The sequence below is a fragment of the Pleurodeles waltl genome, chromosome 3_1 (assembly GCF_031143425.1).
Source record: "Pleurodeles waltl isolate 20211129_DDA chromosome 3_1, aPleWal1.hap1.20221129, whole genome shotgun sequence".
Classification (NCBI taxonomy): Eukaryota; Metazoa; Chordata; class Amphibia; order Caudata; family Salamandridae; genus Pleurodeles; species Pleurodeles waltl.
Window position 1 is genome coordinate 694,606,918 of NC_090440.1, and position 15,201 is coordinate 694,622,118.

Sequence of the window (15,201 nt, forward strand, 5' to 3'; positions counted from 1 at the left end):
AGGTTTGAGTCTAGGCGTCAGCTCAAAATCCTGTGATCCTGAGCAAAGCCCTTAATCTCCACTATCTAAAAAACTTAATTGAAACTTGTGTAATGCAACTGGTGCTCATGTAAAGTGCTCTAACACATTCGGGTTGGGTTGTGGTTGTGCTATATAAAAATGGTAAAAAAAGAAGTTGAAACAGCACCTCAATAGCAGTTGATGGACACTAAGTTAAATCAATCTATACTTGGTCCAAACTCCGCACAAAGTATCAAAGTGTCACAGGAAGGGACACCCCACACACACTGCTGAATTAAAAGGCAGCAAAGGAGAGTGGTACGAATGACAACAAAAGGGAATTAAAGAGCAGGCTGAAAGTCCCTTTTTTTTTTTTTTTTTCTTAAGCACAATGGATAGTGGCCAAGCAACAGTACATACGCGCTGCCTGCTCGTGAGACCTAAAAACTGGCCCATGTTTGCAAATTTCTGCAGTTTTGAACTTGGAGAGGCACACTGACGAAGGGCTAAATTTATCAAGAGCAATGCAAGCCTTGAGTGAGATTTACTATGTCACACAGAGCCACTTTGTGTGGCATAGTAATTGTGGAGTAACACAGGGCTCCAAAAGTCAGTGCCTTGCATTAATCAGCCAGGGGAAGGCATTCCCTGCAGGAGCATCGGAGTTCTCATGCATCAACCCATGGTTTTGGCGCATTCCTTGTGGTGCATCAAAATGGTACGCCTTCCCTTGGGAGGTGTAACAAGGAGAAATATGTTTATTTTTCCTCATTTTTAGGTCGAACGTCAGCGTATAACTCTTGGATACTTTTCAGTGGGCTTAAATCCATTTCATCTGTTTGTTTCAGTGTCATTTAAATATCCCTGCTTGCTAGTGGTGAGTCATGCCTCTTTGCCCCTTTTTCTTTGTTTCCTGCTTGTGCTCGGGAAAGCTTCCCTTTTCTTATGCAGAGCATTCTTGCTCTCAGCATAGCTTCGCAGTAATGCTGTTTCAGGAAACAGGGCTGTAAATCAGCCTGTTCTCTTAGTCACTTCTGCTTGTTTTTTGTGGGTTTCTGTTCATGTTTCATGAAGGTTCCCTTTTCATTCTTTGCCATATTGGTGAAGCTTTAATTCCTTTGTCGTGTGCTGTTTATGTTTTCTGCAGCACAGTCATTCTTATTTTCACATTGAGACCTAAACACATTCATCCTATGGGTGTTGTTTTCTTACATTTGGAATTTTTATTCCCTTTGTTCTGGATTTATTGAGTCAGGTCTTTCTCTGCTGGGTCGGTGAATCTTTATCTATTCGTTTGCTGTCTGAGTGCACTTTAGGAGCTGCCCCCCGCACACACTGCATTATGGCTCCCTGCACCCCTTCTCTGACCCAGCCTGCACTGCACTGTCGAACTCACACAACTCCAGTGCTCTAAGCCATCTGCTGAAATGGCATCCGAAGCAGCACAGGAACAAGTGCAGCCTCCTGCTTCTGTTAAAAAACAAACAAGCATTTGCAATGCAATAGGCTTCACATTTTCTTGAGTGAGAGCTATTGCCATTGTAAATTCATAAGTGGAGTTTTCTAGCACATAAATTGATCAACCCTGCCTCATAATTTTGTCCTTTCCTACCATATAATTCCAATGGACCAGTATTTAACTAAAGCACTTCCATTTATCTTCTTCCTCTATCTTAAAACAAATATAATTATCATATAAACCGTTATCAGAAACAAACTTTTGGCATTAGAGTGTAATGCCCGAAACACCATAGCAAAAATACCATTTGGGACAGATTGGAGGGTGAAAGGGAAGACGGAATTGGGAGTAAAGATGGAACGGACAAACGGTGTCATGGGCCCTGGAGTAAGAAAGGAAAATGGTTGACTGTGATTTCAGTAGGAAAATACAGCAGTAAATAGAGCTGAGTGAGGTCTATAGGTCTCTGGACCCTGGGCCCTGGTACGGCTGCATCTGTTGCTCCATTGATAACTAGGCCTCAGGAGAGAAAGCAGAGGGAGCAGAAAAAGAGAAGTGAAAGGAATATAACAGACAAAAGGAGGAAAGAGAAGGGGTCGCAAAGAAATAAAAGAAAGAAGGGAAAGAAAGAAAGAACAAGAAAATGAAAACACAACTAAGAGAAGAAATAAAGCAAACGTTTGGGACAAAAGAAAAAAACAGAAGGAAGCTAGCAAACAAAAGATGAAGAGTAAAAAATTATGAAAAGTGTGAAAAGAAAGAGAAAATTGAACATTAGAGGAAAAAAAGAGAGATGGTGAGAGAAACAAGCAGTGAAAGAATCAGGGCATGTATGTACTGACACATTTCCCACAGACACAGACTGTGAAAAACACTTTGACACTTCGGGTCCAACACTTAACTTGTGGCTTCCACATACAGACAACAATAAGAGGAATTTATAGTAAAAGGTGAATTGATAGATAAAGATAAGAAGAACGCCAGCGAAGTGAAGAAAGAAAGACCTAAAAAAAAGTGAAAGGACACATACAAAGTCAAAGGAAATAGCAAATAAAAAACACAAAGAAAGAATGAAGGTAAGAGAAAAAAATAGTGAAAGAATGAAGGCCTGATGAAGAAAACAGAGAGGAACGAAACACGGAAAGAAATACATTTTTGGGAGTTTGAAAGAGGAGGTAGCAGGACGAAGAGGGAAATAAAAAAAAGGGAGAGTAGTAGAAATAAACAGTTGAAAGAAAGAGCAAAACTGTTAACGTGTGGAATTTAAGAGCTGGAATGGCAGCTAAGAATAGATTTAATTGACTCCCCCACATCCTCAAATAAAAGTCAGAGTGTGGAACAGCAGGGGGCACTGCAGAACAGTAGGATGTGCATTTGCAGAGCTTTATGTAAACCCTAATTCAAGAATATTGGGGCACTTCAGATCAGGATTGGGGGTATAGACAGAACTGTGTCCCAGCCCAGTACTGGAATAACAGAAAGGCATCTGGTAAAGAATGAGAAACGGAGAGCCATGTAATTCCTGGTATTGGAATAATGGGGCGCAGGAGGTTAAGGTTGAGGTGCACTGACAGACTTGTATGTGGGTGCAGTACTGGAATAGTAACTAGCACACAAGGTCAGAAGTGAGGTACGTTAATGGAGCTATGTGTGGAACCTAGTATTGGCGTGCCAGAGTTCCCAAGTGTTAGCCTGGAGGTACCCTGGTGAAACTGCGAGAGGGGCCCAGTGTGCGAGTGGCATTGCCTCTCACCTACAGATGCAAGGAGTCCTGAAGGGCGTGTCTGTGAGCCTTAGTACTGAAAATAAATGTGCACTGAATGTTAGAATTGATGGATTCTGGCAGAGCTGTGGTGGTTCCCATCAACAGTGGTGTTGCAAGCTAGACCCGAGGTGCACTGGCTGAGCTGTGGTTTGCTCTTTTGGGTCCAATATTAGTTTGCCAGTGTGTCTAAATATCAGAATTGAGCTGCTGTAATGGAACTGCATGTGAACTGGGTCCCAGTATAGGAAAGGAAGTGAACTCGCCCAGGAAGGTGCACTGATTGAGCTGCACCCAAGGTACTAGTACTGGAACAGCAGAGTGTACTGACTGCAAGAACTGAGGTGCTCTGGCATGCAGCATGTGTGGGGTTCCTAGCACTGGCACGGCCGAGGACTTGGAGTGTGAGAACTACAGTGATGGAGCTGCACCCGAAGTCCCAGTACTAGGGCAGCAGAGTGTACAGAATGCAAGAACTGAGGTGCTCTGGCAGACAGCATGGTGGGGTTCCTGGAACAGGCACGGGCGAGGGTTTGGAGTGTGTGAACTGTGGTGCACTGATGGAGCTGCACCCGAGGTCCCAGTACTGGAGCAGCAGAGTGTAATGACTGCAAGAACTGAGGTGCTCTGGCAGACAGTGTGTGTGGGGTTCCCAGCACTGGCACAGCTTTGGGCTTGGAGTGTGTGAACTTCGGTGCACTGATGGAGCTGCGCCAGAGGTCCCAGTACTGGGAGCAGCAGAGTGTGCTGACTGCAGGAACTGAGGTGCTCTGGCAGAGAGCATGTGTGGGGTTCCTTGCATTGGAATGGCCGAGGACTTGGAGTGTGAGAACTGCGGTGCAGTGATGGACCTGCACCCGAAGACCCAATACTAGAGCAGCAGAGTGTACTGATTGCAAGAACTGAGGTGCTCTGGCAAACAGCGTGGTGGAGTTCCTGAAACTGGCACGGCCGAGGGCTTGGAGTGTGTGAACTGTGGTGTACTGATGGAGCTGCGGGTGGGATCCCAAAGAGTTCAAAAAGACCAAATGTGACCAGGATACCAGCCTGATTTATAGCCTTGTTTACAGTTAAGCTCAGAGGAAGAATGCTCTGAAAATGAAAAGGGAAGGTTCGCTGGACTGGAGCAGGAAACAAAGTAAACGAAAAGTCCCCTACAGACCAGATAAACAGGACAAAGGGTAATTATACAGTAGTTGGTCCCTGCACCCACACAGAATTAAAAGGGATGGGTGCATGACTGGCCACTAGCAAGCAAGGATTTGTAAATGACACTGAAATGAACAAATGAAATAGCTGGAAGCCCACAGAAGAAGTATACTTAAAGGTATACAAGAAGTTGTATGGTTACGCTCGACCTAAAAAAGCTGATGAGCTCAGAACCTCTCCAGTTCCCGACAAGAATGCTTTCCCAGACAAACATGTTGGGCTTTCCCAGCTTTTTGAGCGGCTCCTCACGGTTCAGCAGTTAAAAAGGGGTTAGTTGCTGCAAAGTCAGATGGTAACAAAATATCTCTGGTGTTTTGTCTAGTAAAATTCATGTTTCACTCCATAACCGGGGTCCCTCACTTTTACAAAGTGACTAAAAGTGCTGCACAGCACTGTCTCTAGCCTTTCAAGTGGGGGAAAACGTCGAACTTTTATACTCCAATAAAAGTTACAAATAAATGGTTATACCTTTGCTCGGCAGGCTTGTTCTGCTTCCAGTATGCTTTAGTTGCCGTGGTTATCTGGCACCCTGCAGGTAACGTCGAGGGAAGCTGCTGTGATCGGACACTCCCACCCCCTCACCATATCACAACAACGTTTTAGGGAGGAAGGTGTCAAGGATGCACTGACCCTGCAGTTTGTGGGCAGGCAACAATCCACAATTTTAAAGACACTCATTCTTTTACAATGATGCTTGTTTTCCTCAGCTAACACTGACACTGAGGTTCACTTGATCTCCTACATTCACGTCACTCACTAGCAGTGGTGATACCGCTTGAGCACAGTTACTGCCTTCCCACCGCCCCCCCTTGGTCTTCCATCACGCTGCCGCATTACAATTGCATGTCCTAATAAACACCCCGAACACAGAAGAGCACGGTGTGCTAATTAACCAAAAATAGTATTTCTTACCTCACAGCCCTGCACTTCTTGCATAACATATACATAAGACACGTTTACAGTTACAACATCGATAGCTCAATAACATAGTGATTTCCAATCCACAACACATAACTCGACAACAAACCACATAATACAACTCAACAACACAATTACGCAAAACATCACATACTTCCAATCCACACCACATAATTCCACATCATGCATAAATTTAAATAGCACACCATATAATTAAACTCCACTACATACCACTCCACAACACAAAATGCCATTATAAATAATTACAATCCCTAAATACGCAATCCCACTCCACATAATTCCAGTACACTCAATTCCACATAATTACTATCCACATAATTCCACAGCACACTAAACCACATAATTCCACTACACAAATCCACTCCACACACTTCCATGCCACACAATTCCACAACTAACTAATCCAACCAACATAATTTCACTACACACCACATACATACACTCCATAACACATAGGTAAAAGACATTCCCATTTACAATGCCAATAGCTCCAACTCAAACAATTGCTGCTGCCTGTGTCGTATCTGCTCTGTGTGTGAGTGAAGCTTGCACTGCTGCCTGTACTTTATCTGCTGTGTGGGAGGGAAGCTTGCATTGTACCTTCTCTGTGAGGGAGCATGCACTGCTACATCTGTTGTATCTGCTGTGTGTGAGGGAAGCTTGCATGGTACAATCTCTGTAAAGGAAGCTTTCATTGTACCTTCTGTGTGAGGGAAGCTTGCTTGTACCTTCTCTGTGAGAGAAGTTTGCATTGTATCTTCTCTGTGAGGGAAGTTTGCATTGTACTTTCTGTAGGAGGGAAGCTTGCATTGTACCTTCCATGGGAGGGAGGCTTGCATTGTACCTTTTGTGTGAGAGAAGCCTGAATTATACCTTCTCTGTGAGGGAATCTTGCACTGCTGCTTTGCTGTATCTGCTCTGTCTGAGGGAAGCCTGCATTGCTGCTGCCTGTGCTGTTTCTGCTATGTGTGAGGGACGCTTGCACTGCTGCTGTGCTGTATCTGCGCTGTGCATGAGGAAAGCTTTCATTGCTGCTGTGCTTTATCAGCTCTGTGTGAGGGAAGCTTGCACTGCTGCTGCCTTTGCTGTATCTGCTCTGTGTGAGAGAAGGTTGCATGGTACATTCTCTGTGAGGGAAGCCTGTACTGTACCTTCTCTGTGAGGGAAGCTTGCATTGTAGCTTCCCTTAAATTTAACTTAAAGTTTGATTCCTGGTCCTCATTGTGCGGCCAAACAGGCTTCACAAAATGTAAACTGTAATCTATTGCTAACTCAATTTAGAACAATGGTAGTGCACCACCACCAACTAATCGGATTTAAATAGCCTGCCTCCCGGTTAGTTCCGCGTAGGTTGGTTTGTTACATGCCCTGTACACCGACGATTGAATATTATCGTTCCCCCTGCTTGCGAAAGAATAGAAGATGCATAATTTGGATGTATCAATGGCACATGAAAAACGATATGAAAAACCAATTTGAAGTCAATTGACTAGCCCTGAGGAAGTCCTATGTTAATGGACGAAGCGCATTGGCTGTTGCTGCAATGAATATATGTATTGTTGGAAAAGAGAAAAGAATAAAGAGAAGATTTGTATAATATCACATCAAGGAATTGAACATTCAAATATTATTGGTGTTGGTGCACTACCCTTGTTCTAAATTGCACTTTTCCTTTTGTTTAAAGGATCACACCTTGGCAGCAAGTGTTGGTTTGAGTGTACACAAAGAATAATATAACCTTTTTATACTTGGGAAGTGTTGGGTTAGGTGCGTTGATTGGTAGCCTGCTGCTGCACTTTTTGAGAATATTCTATTGCTAACTCACTTGCTTCCAGTCAGCTATAAAAAAACATCGGATGGAGATTACCTTCTGCTTCCATGCACGTTCTTTCAATACCAACCCAGGCTGTGACGCAGGAACCCTTGCATCATTGGGGCTTGGCAGCCACAAGGGAGAGCAGGAAGGCGCCTGATCTTAGGAGATATGGTGCATTCCTGCCCTCTCCATTTGAGAAAGTGCAGCAGTTTGTCTTTCTGCATTGCCTTGTGCCAAATAATAGGAAATGTGACCCTCAGTGTTTTGCAAGGTTTGGAAGACTGCCTAAATTTCAGTTTGCTGCAGGCAAGGTTTCCTTTCAAATCAGAGAAGATCAGGGAAGTTAACATTTAAAACTGGCCCAGGAGACCATAAATCATGCCCAGAAACAGCCAAAAACGGGCCCACACCCTGAACTGTCTGACCAGCTCGTCAGACACTGCCTGACTGCCCCCTAAGCAACTTCGGTTCTAACTTGGAGCCCTGCGTATACAAAGTTTGGCCTGAATTTCAGGAAGGCTGTTAAACCTCTCTGTGAGGTGTGGTGGACTGTAGAGGTGAGCAAGGTAGGAGATTCATAGGGAGAGTTCATAGGGAGAGGTGAATCCTTAAAAGTCTTGGCAAGTAAAGGATACAGGAAATGCCATGTAAAATATTATGAAGACTGACTGAGATAAATAAAATGTTTCCTGTAAAAACGTAAAAGGTGAGGATTTTGTGCAGCACACTGCCTGAACTAAATTTCCTCAAGTGGTCTCGGGTCTGACGCTCAGTTAAAATGAGACACAGCGAAGTAAAATAACTTACATAGGATCATACAGTTAGGTCAAGTGAGGTAGCTTCAAGCACACACAACAGAAATACACATTTTTAGATTTTATATGCTTAACTGTTATGCGGTTAGTGGGTTTTGATTTGAAAAGGGCAATAGGGATCGAAAAAGTTATTGCCTGGGATGCTTAGCTCTGTCTGTTTTCGATCGTCAGAACCCATGGGACATAGGCCGAGGCAAAGCCTGAAAGCTTCAGGCTTTGCTTGCTCACCTCTAGTGGATCGGCTGGATGTTCTGAGGCATTTCTGTAGGATCGGGCCGAGAGTTAATAGTGGGTGGCGAACTAGCCAAAGGAGATCTCAGAAGATTTTGGGACAGGCACGCTGTAAGGCTGAATACCCTGCTCTAAGGAGTTTGGCTGGCCTATTCTGTTGAACGCTATACCAACGAGGAGAATAGAGTTCTCAGGAGATTCTGAGACATGCACACATTGACAGTAAGACCGGGAACAGAGGTGGTGCTTTATGTAGAGGTCAGGAAATGTTGGAGAAAGGTTTGTTTCCTCAAAGGGCTGGTGGGATCAGGAGAGAGTCACGCACATGTCACTCAGACACAGATATCCTACAGCTTTTCCTGAAGATATACAAAGCCACGTTCCGAATTTATGTGTGAGGCACCCCATTTTAAAGTACAAAGAAACTTCCTGTACTGGATGCAAGTAAATTGGAAAATGAACCCCCTGCACAGACTATTTTTTGCTACTCTCTCTCCTAGGCGTTTCTAACAATGGACGCTGGTTTATAATCCGGTCCACCTTCACCTTTGAAAGGTCTACATTCTCTATTTTTAACAATCTTCTACTGAGCCCATTCGCGACCTGGTAAAGTGATAGGGCTTGAGGTATGTGCAGGTTCGCTGCCTAATTACTAGATATCGATGTGTATGCCCCTGTCCGGCGCATAAGAGACCCTAGGCAAGTAAGCATGCATAGGGTCTGTATTCAGAGCCGCGGCAACACAGAGAATCAAAACAGACACTGCTCGCCATCTTTGCAGAAACACCATTTCTTACTCCGGAAAGGAGTACCTAGTCATGTCACTCCTGACGAAACCCTTACAAACATAACACGAGATAAGCCCATCAAACAACAACATTTTGTTCGTAATTCATCTGTCTCCAAATTATGCAAAATACAAAGCCACGTGCCCACAACATCCACATGATGTGCGCTGCACCCCGGGATCCAACATGGCCTCCTATGAAGAAAGGGCCAGTGAAGCTCCTAGGGCTGGACACAGGAAGGACCGCTGTCCACCAGCTGACTAGCACAGAAAGCAGGAAGAAGTGTGGGAGGCCCCCAGAAACAGAGCTCATGCACGGCAGCCTGGCATACACACACTACTGTTGCGTGTCCGAGGCACCCATTAAGCCACACATGTATCAGATCCAAAGCCCAAAAAAGCCAGAAACGAGTGACATACGTCACTCCTCCCCTATGCACAACCTTCCTGAACGCTGCGCCTTCCCACTCTTATCCCTAAACCACTCACAAGCACCCATACATTCCTGTCCCAAGCACCCTGCCTGTATGAAAAACAGACCACCTCTCCTTGCATAGAGGGAGACATCCGCACGCTTGCAGTGTTTTACCAATACTACTATGGGCCCCATTTTAATTAAGACAAGTGGGCTCCCTAACTACTAGCTGGGAAGGAGAGTGCAGAAATAATCAGGGGTCAGCAGCCCCCTTAGGCACCTGGGCCCAGGGCTTTATGTGGGCCATGTCCCGGGGCTCAGACCAGTTAGTAATTTAAAACAGACGTTGAAATGAGTCTCTTTCAAGCCATGTATTCATATTCTTAACATGTCGAACAACGAGTGTGAAAACGTTAAGAAAAAAATCCATGTCGTTCCTGCTTATATTTCACATGCTTTACTTTATCTTGCCTTCACTGTGAGTATCGTTTTTTTCCAAGATGTTGAGTAACTTTGTTTTTCAGGGTAGCATATTATTTTTGACCAGCGCATAATTTGAACTGAGTCACATCCAGGTATTTAATATGGGACACACATGAATTATGGTTGAAGGCTGTCCCAGTTTCCCTCAGTGCCTGTCTGTGGGCCAAAAAAGTGTTCAGATTATGTGTTAATTGAAACCTTGACCTCTCTGCAAAGCACATAGACGAATGGTCATGTATATCAGTTACAGTTGTGATTCTATGCAAATGTGTGGGTAAGGTGGCTATGGGAATTTTAGTGTATATGTTTAAGCCGCACCCTTAATTATATAGTCCCCACCTCTTTCAGGGAGACCGCATTTTCATCCTAATTAAAGCCCTACCTTCGCCCCATTGCAGCTGCATCCACTGCACTACTGGTAGCTACATTGCTGCATGTTCAGCAGAACCCATGGCAGGGGTCTTGCTCACAAAAGCATAATGGTGGCTCACTGGCCCAGCCCCTGTCTATTGGGCAATTGGTCAGTGTCCCTCTCATACATACGGTAGTGTTGTTAGATTAGGTGTGGTAGGACCTACGGGTTCTGGGCAGACCTAGGAGAGAGACTGTGCAATCTGCTGAGAGGTGTCAAGGTGTGGTTTAACGGTTGTGACATAATCAGCGATTTAGTGTGTGATTGTATGCAAAGAAATAAAGACATAAATCAAGAATAAAGAAATAAAGAAATAAATCAAGAGCTCTGTGTGTAGCGTGTTCTTTTCATGCTCTCAGGCTGGGGAGGATGCTACAACTGGAGATGAGGAAGGGGATACGTGTCCCAAAAAAAAAGGCTGCTCTCTCTGAGTGTCTGCAATGACCCAGCAGATAGCTTGTATGTACCATGTGAGCTCAACTCAATCAGAAGTAGCTCAAAGTTGAAATCAAATCAAAGCACCGCTCCAGCCCAAAGGAGTGAAAGGCCCTGAGGACGACAGCATTCAAGAGGCCAACCAAAACCCACAGGTGAGCCTGAAAGAAGAAAGACTATGCACCACAACACAGAGCCATTGTCCATCTAAGCAAAGTGCTAAAGGCAGTCACAACCAGGTACGATGCAAACAGCAAAACTCGACAAGGATCAAGTGTGAGAAACAGAATCATCTCTCACCATCAAGAAAGAAGGCAACGATTTATGACCTTTGCTCAGACAGGATGTCGCAAGCGCAAGCACATGGCCTGTGTTTCCAGAAACTGCAGTTACCAGCAGTAAGCAGCAGCCACCACCTGAACAACATATACTCTTAACAGTGGTAAAAAAGGGCGCGAAGTATGATGTAGCAGCGTTTCTGAAACCACCACCGCCATTCGACACAGCCAAGAAATAGTATATTGGGACCACATGGACCGCGTGGATCGAGACCTTCACTGACTTCAGAGATGCCCTAGAAGTAGATGGAAAGAAAATCATTAAGTATTTAAAGAACCTTGCTGGTGAAGGAGTAAAAGAAGTATTGAAGAAAATCTTGCAGGCTGATGCAATATCGTACCGTCAGATCGAAGAAGCTTTGAATCCCAAGTTCAACCCGATGCCGAATGTAGACAATGAAAGACACATTTTCAATCAGGCAAGACAGCAAACTGGCGAAGCAATGGATGAGTTTGTTGAAAGACTTGATATGCTCATCAAACACTGTTGGCCCAATTCAGAAAGGCAAACCTAGACATCAAATGCGGCTAGTACTTGCAAATACCTTTTGTAAATTCCCAAAGTCATAAATACAGACGTTTGGTGTAAGTTTAGACCAAACGTCTAAGTTTATATTTGTAAATCAGGCCCAGGAAGTTCAGTGAATTTAACCATGAAGGAGCCATGCACCTTAGAGTCATTGATGGTTGTCTGTCGAACTCTTTCAGAAGACGCATGTTAAGAGAGACATTCAGTTTAGATAAAATACTAATGCTGCAAGAACCAATGAAAGAGCAGAACGACAAGCTGCTTGTATAGAAGCTGGATCAGCGAAAAAAGAATCAGCGATGGTCATGAAAAGCAAGTGAAAGCAACAAACAGATGCACATAAGTCGACGTCTTCAAAGAAGGAAAGGTGTGTTTCAGATGTGGATTGTTATATACCCACAAGAGCAAATATCCAGCCATGGGGCAGATGTGCAAGGGTTGTGGAAAAGAAAACCACTTCATAATGGTTTGCAAAGGGAAAGAGAAACCAAGGGTGTCACAGAAAGAAGAGAAAATGGATGCCAGAAAGTTCTAGAACCATTCTCGCCATTTCCACCAGGCCAAAATACAACATCAGTTACGAGAAGCAGAAGCCAGATGATGTCAGTCATCGTCAAGCTCATCCTGCAAGGGTCCTTTGACGTCACTATCAAGCACCAGTGAGGAAGATGGATGTGCAATGATGATGTCGACCAAAGGATATCCACCTGCATGCAAGGAGGAACAAATGGCAAAGATAAATTGCCAAACAGAGCAACCAAGTTCATTTGGACACTGCCCCAGATTACAATCAAAGTTAACAGTTGTCCTTTAACATTCATCAACAGTGGTGCATCAATTAAGATCATGCTAGTTGAGAAGTTGAATAATCTATCTCCTGTGCCCAGACTTCACCCGTAAAACACAAAGGTATACATGTGGGCTGCGTGTAAACCATTGCAAAGCAAAGGGTCATTCACAAGGACCATTAAATACAAAGCAATGTCCATGCAATCGCCAATTCACGTACTTCCAGGAATGTCGTCCTGTGCATGCCTACTCAGCTTTGCCACTGCCGCTCACGTGGGACTGATATCTCTCAATTACAATTTACACACTTAGGGCCTGATTACAACTTTCTAGGAAGGTGTTAACCCGTCCCAAATGTGACGGATATCCTGCCCACCATATTACAAGTTCCATAAGATATAATGGACTCGTAATACGGCGGGTGGTACTTCCGTCACATTTGGGACGGATTAACACCGTCCTCCAAAGTTGTAATCAGGCCCTAAGTCCGAAATTGTAAGTCATTTTCCGTTGTTATTCCATGGATAAGGAATAGTCAAAACAATGAAAGTGTGGCTTCACATTTACTAGGACATTCACCCTGTTGCCCAGTGGCAGTGCAGAATTGCTTTTCATTTGCTAGAAGCTGTTGAGAAAGAACTGAAAATGCTACTGAAGCATGACTTCATCGGACACTCCACCGGTCCTACACCATGGATTTTGCCATAATGTGAATGTCCACCAGGCCAACAAAGCGATTGTGAGAGAAAGACATCCTGATCCATCCATAGCAGACATGATCATGCAGCTGAACCATGCCAAAGACTTTTCCCGCGTGACCTGAACAAGGATTACCACCAACTCGAGCTTGAAGAGCACCTCCCTGCACCTAAACATCCATTCACGGCCTTTTGCTCTTTCTATATGTGGAGCAGAATGCAGCACACATGGAAAAAGCAAAAAACGAGGAGGAATAAAAGTATTCCTCCTCATTGTGCCATGCTAATGCCACCCTTGGGGTGATATTCGTTTTTGGCACTGCCACAGATTTACGCCTTCTTGTATATCTGGGGCAGCGTCAAAAGCAATGGGTGTTGCAGTGGAACACCCACAGCAACACCCACTGCATGCCCTTCTGGCAAAGAAAACTGCATCGGAGGGACCCTGTGACAGGTGGATACTAGAAGGCATAATATATTTAATATGGTTTTGTTTATTTCTTTCTTCCACACTTTCTTTCTCTTTAAAGTTTCTCTCAGGTTTTGTATTATTGTCGGAAGGTCTTCCTTTCCTTTCTTGTTTTCTTGACTGTGCTCCTCTTATCCATTTAGATTGGCATCTCGGAGATCAGCAGAAAAATTTACCAGAGGAGGGAGAAAAATAAGAAGCCATTTTTAGAAGGTACGTGGGTTTATAATTGATACCTCTTTTCCCTGTCTTCTTTTTTTTTCTCTTTCTCTTCTCTATCTGTCTTTCTTTTCCCTGTTTTTCCTGTGCCCTGCTCAAGTGCTGTTTGTAGATGTTTGATTCCTTTCTTGCTTTAGACAAAGGCCTCTCTCCTCTTCCTCTGGCGACTAAATACTATCTTCTTTTTTTCTTCTTCTTTGCCCTGTGGATTAGTATAGTGCTTCTCGCCCATGCCTTACTTTTTTCTCATTAGTGATAGTGAACCTTTTTTTTGTTTTCCCCCAGATGCTTTTCCCAGTGCAATCATGGTTGGTGCCTGCTTTTCTCTACCCTTCCTCCCCGTCCCCAGTACACACCCCGTACCAGATCTGGCCACGTTCTTCCTAAAATGTGGCCGGCTCCATTTCGTCTTCTCCCTCCTCCGTCCCCTGGGTCCTCCATAACCCCGTCTCGTTGCCATTCTTTGGCCCCTAGATTCTCTGTGCCTCTGTCTTCCTCGCACGATTCGTCTCCTTGCTCCACCGTCTCTTCGTCTCCTTGCCGCAACTCTCCTCCTCGCTCCGTCTCTCTGTCTCCTTGCTGCAGCTCTCCTCATCGCTCCACCGAGTCTCTGTCTTCTTGCTGTGACTCTCCATCTCCCTCCACCGTGTCTCCGTCTCTCCGTCTACTCTTTCACCTGGGACCTCCTCACTGCGTTTCTTCCCCAGTTTTATCTTGTCCTTCTCTTCTGCGTCTTCCAGGCATTTGGCATTTCGAATTGGCCCGCCTCCTCCTTCCCAGACTCAGCATGCCGAAAAGTGCCCCCGGGGTACTTCCCAATTGGCCTGGAACTCGGCGTACTACCACAGGCCCATTTTTACAAAGTGGCGGTAATCAACAAAACGTGGCTTAGTGCTGCCTTCCAAATGTGGCACACTGCACAGAGCTACCAGAGCGTCTCAAAAAGTGACACTCCAGTGGCTCTACACCCTTGTAAATCTGGCCCCAAGTGTGGTGCCTGCACCTAGACGAGTGAATTGAAAGCAAATCGTCAGAGTGCTAACTTTTCAATACAGACTTGGGAAAGAGTTAGCATTAATTACTTTGGACCTTTAGGGAGCGGCCATCATCTCATGGTAGTCATTGATGAATACTCATGTTTTCTGCTAGTGAAGAAAATGTCATCAACACCCATGACAAGGTCATCGAGTGGCAGGACGACATCTTTGCAGCGTGGGATATACCCGGTGTTTTCAAGTGTGACAATGGCCCGCCGTTCAACAGTAGAGATTCAAGGATTTTTTAAAATATGTCTTTATTCAGTTTCAGAGTAGGATAGAAATGAACATTTTTGATGTGTACAGACAGACCTAATAACCATTGTGGCAGAGTCCAAGCACAATAATAGTACATTAAT